General features: G+C 35.2%; 1 pseudogene; it reads left to right on the forward strand.

Annotated features, from left to right (window-relative positions):
• Positions 1 to 335: 335 nt before the first annotated feature.
• Positions 336 to 3249, forward strand: LOC114165440 (annotated as a pseudogene).
• Positions 3250 to 4704: the final 1455 nt, after the last annotated feature.

Consider the following 4704-nt stretch of genomic DNA (forward strand, 5'->3'; position numbering starts at 1 on the left):
ATGAAGATGAGAGAAAAGAGGTTAAAATTGGTAACAACATGAGTAAGGAGGTACGAGGAAAAATATGTCAGTTGTTGAAAGAGTTCAGAGATGTGTTTGCTTGGTCATACCAGGATATGCCTGGGTTGGATACTGATATAGTGCAATATAAACTTCCACTTAAAGAAGAATGTCCCTTGGTTAAAGAAAAGTTAAGACGAATGAAACCTGAAATGTCACTAAAGATTAAAGAAGAAGTGAAGAAGCAATTTGACGCAAGGTTTTTGGCAGTAGCAAAATATCCTCAATGGGTGCCTAACATTGTCCCTGTGCCAAAAGAGGATGGTAAAGTTCAAATGTGTGTTGATTATAGGGATTTAAATCGAGCTAGCCCTAAGGATAATTTCCCGCTACCACATATTGACATCTTGGTGGATAACACTGCTAGATTTTCATTATTCTCTGTCATGGATGGATTCTATGGGTATAATCAGATTAAGATGGCACCAGAAGATATAGAGAAAACCACATTTATTAGGCTTTGGGGAACATTTTGTTACAAACTAATGCCATTTGGGCTTAAAAATGCTGGGGCAACTTATCAAAGAGCGATGGTGACCCTTTTTCATGATATGATGCATAGAGAAATCAAGTTTTATGTGGATTATATGATTGCTAAGTCTGAATCGGAAAATGATCACATCGTTAATTTAAGAAAATTGTTTGAAAGGTTATGAAAGTTTAAACTCAGATTGAATCCATCTAAATGTACCTTTGCTGTAAGTCAGGAAAGTTGTTAGGTTTTATTGTCAATGAAATAGGTATTGAGGTTGACCCAGATAAGGTGCGAGCAATAATGGAAATGTCAGCTCCTAATACTAAAAAAGAGGTGCGAGGATTTCTAGGCAGACTAAACTACATTGCTAGATTCATATCCCAATTAACCTCCACCTCTGATCCAATATTTAGATTGTTGCATAAAAATCAAGTTGTGGAATGGAATGAAGATTGCCAAGCAGCCTTCGATAGAATCAAACAGTATTTGCAGGATCCTCCCGTACTGTGTCCGCCGATATCGGGGAGGCCCCTCATTTTATATTTAATTGTGTTGGATGAATCGATGGGTTGTGTTTTAGGGCAACATGATAAGATAAGGAAGAAAGAGCATGCCATTTATTATATGAGTAAAAGATTTAAAGGTTGTGAACAAAGATATTCTATGTTGGAACGAACTTGTTGTGCATTAACATGGACAGCACATCGTTTACGTCAATATATGTTGAGTCACATTACTTGGCTGATATCCAAGATGGACCCAATTAAGTATATTTTCGAAAAGCCTGCTCTCACTGGTAGATTGGCTCGATTGTTATCAGAATATGATATAGTCTACATGACTCAAAAAGCCATTAAGGGAAGCGCTTTAGCAGAATATTTGGCTCAATAGCCCATTGAAGATTATCAGTCTATGCAACCTGAATTCCCAAATGAGGACATTCTTGCCCTATTTGGTGAAAAGGAAGGTAGCCATCATGAAAAGGCTTGGATATTACTGTTTGATGGAGCATCCAATGCATTTGGACATGGAATATGGGCAGTGCTCATCTCGCAAGAGAATCATTACATTCCGATGACAGCAAGATTGTGCTTTAGTTGTACCAACAATGTTGCAGAATATAAAGCACGTGCCATGGGTATTTTGGTAGTTATTGAGTCGAAGGTGAAGGTTTTGGAGGTGTATGGTGACTCAGCATTAGTGGTTCATCAGTTAAAAGGGGAATGGGAGACTAGAGACCAAAAGTTAATCCCTTATAAAACATACATTAAAGGATTGATGAAGCATTTTGATTCCATTGAGTTCCATCACATTCCACGAGAGGATAACCAATTAGCTGATGCTTTGGCCACCTTGTCGTCAATGTTTGAAATTAGTCAAGATGAGGAAATGCCAATGATCAAGATGAGGAGTTATGAACAACCAACATAATGTTATTTAGTGGAAGAAGAATCAGATGGTAAGCCTTGGTATTTTGATATAAAGTGCTACCTCAAAAGCCGAGAATATCCTGAAACAGCTTCTGAGAATGATAAAAGAACCTTGAGAAGGTTAGCTTCAAGTTTTATTCTAAATGGGGATGTCTTGTATAAAAGAAATTATGACATGGTACTCCTCAGATGTGTCGATGCAAGAGAAGCAGAGTTGATATTAAAAGAAATTCATGAAGGAGCTTTTGGTACACATATGAATGGGCACTCTATGGCTAAAAAGATTTTGAGGGCAGGTTATTTTTGGTTGACTATGGAGAATGATTGTTACATACATGTGAAAAAATGTGAAAAATGTCAAACCTATGCAGATAATATTAATATATCTCCTACAACCTTAAATGTTCTATCTGCACCATGGCCATTTACGATGTGGAGAATAGATTTTATTGGAGCCATAGAGCCGAAGGCGTCAAATGGACATCGTTTCATTCTGGTTGCAATTGACTATTTTACCAAATGGGTGGAAGCAGCTTCTTACGCCAATGTGACTAGAAAGGTGGTAGTAAAGTTTATAAAAAAGGAGTTGATATGTCTATATGGGTTGCCTAATAAAATTATCACTGATAATGCAACTAATTTGAATAATCAAATGATGAAAGAGTTATGTGAAGAATTCAAAATCAACATCACAATTCATCTCCTTATCGCTCGAAAATGAATGGGGCCATTGAAGCTGCTAATAAGAATATAAAGAAGATTTTGCAGAAAATGGTGATTACATATAAAGATTGGCATGAAATGCTTCCCTTTGCCCTACACGGATATCGTACATCGGTACGAACCTCAACTGGTGCAACACCTTTCTCTTTGGTATATGGGATGGAAGCGGTCCTTCCTTTTGAAGTAGAAATCCCATCTCTGAGGGTGTTAATGGAAACTCAATTAGAAGAAGCAGAATGGGTACAGGCTAGATTTGACCAACTTAACTTAATTGAAGAAAAAAGGTTAACATCAGCTTGTCATGGACAATTGTATCAAAGAAGGATGAAAAGGGCATTTGATAAAAAGGTTCGTCCAAGAGAGTTTCATGAAGGTGATCTAGTTTTGAAAAAGATTTTGCATATACAAAAAGACCATAGAGGGAAATGGACTCCAAATTATGAAGGCTCACACGTAGTGAAGAAGGCATTTTCAGGTGGTGCACTAGTTCTCACAAAAATGGATGGGGAAGAGTTACTTCTACCTGTCAACTCAGATGCAGTAAAGAAGTTCTATGCATAATGATCGGATAATGATTGGGAAATATTGACATTGTTCTTATGGTTCATTGTATTATGCTTTATTGTAGTCAAGTCTGGATTGTTATTTCTTTGTAATTTTGTTTTACGTTCTTTTGTAAGTGTCTTTTGTCATCACACTGAGCTTTTTGAAATAAAATACCATGGGTTTAAATCATGAAGTACAAGTCATCCAGTATAGCCCAAAGTGGTTCTTAAAGGGTGTCATGGAAGTGAGTAAAATAAATAAAGAAGATCACAAGTCAAAATTGTTTGACTATGCAGTTGCAAATACAGTGCATCGCTAGAAGAGGCGAAAGAAAGTGAAGAGAATTAATGATAGTGAAGAGATATGGTTCGTCTTTTTCTTATCCAAAAAATGATTTAAAAATATATTTCCATTGTACCCCTCTTTGAGCCAAAAAATAATAATTTGTTTCCCAAAATACCCCTGAATAAGGATCATCAACATGTCAAGAATTGCAAGGCTATTACAGGGACTTAATTAAGTGAAAAAGCATTTCAATAGAAAAAGCCAAAAAATTGGAAATACAAAGAAAGTCATAAAGTAATAAATTTGAATGGCTGAAGAAAAAAGAATTTGAGAAAAAAATTGAGAATGAAGAGAACTTTAAAAGTTCTAGACCCTAGAGGATAGCCGAGGTGATAATCTTGCAAAACGATCTTTGTTACAAAATGTAAAAGCCATTAATAAATTATTTGGGCCTCTAATATCTATTTCTTTCAACACCCTTAAGCTTGAGCCACGTTACAAGCTAATAAAAGTCCACTTATTGAAAAATGCCTGTCAGATTTTGTTTATGGGAATAACTTAGAAACAAAAATTTGGTTGATGACACATATTGAAAAAAAAAACTCAATCAGTTGTTAAATTTAGTCAAAAGTTTTAAAGTGAGGCAATCCTTTTCGATACAAAATTCTTTCATTGAAACACGTTGTTGTCACAAAAATTGCATCAACTGTGTAACATCTATCCATGGGTTCAAGCATACATGAGATGTATTGTGCATCAAGAAAGAGAATGTAAGGCATATAGTGCTCTCATTCCACGCAAAGATTTGCCTAATTCCTCGTGATTCTCATATAGAATGTGAGGTGATAATGAGAAAAACAAATTATGAACATTCATTGAATTTGATGACTGCAAAAGCAAATGATTATAGAGACATGTGTCTTCTTAAAAAAAATTAAAAGAGAGAGAGAGGAAAAGAGAAAAAATGATAAGGAATGAATGAAAAATGAAAAATGAAAAATGAAAAACGAAATGAAAAATGAAATGAAAAATGATGATGAAGAATGAGTGATTGAGGATGAAAGGGAAAGAAAAATGAAAAGACAAAGGTTCTAGGTGATTCATGCATAACATGCATTCATATTGTCTAAACTAGGATATCATACTCTCAAATTACATTTTTATATATATGAAGACCCTCTTCGA

The sequence above is a fragment of the Vigna unguiculata genome, chromosome 10 (genome assembly GCF_004118075.2).
Source record: "Vigna unguiculata cultivar IT97K-499-35 chromosome 10, ASM411807v1, whole genome shotgun sequence".
Taxonomy (NCBI): domain Eukaryota; kingdom Viridiplantae; phylum Streptophyta; class Magnoliopsida; order Fabales; family Fabaceae; genus Vigna; species Vigna unguiculata.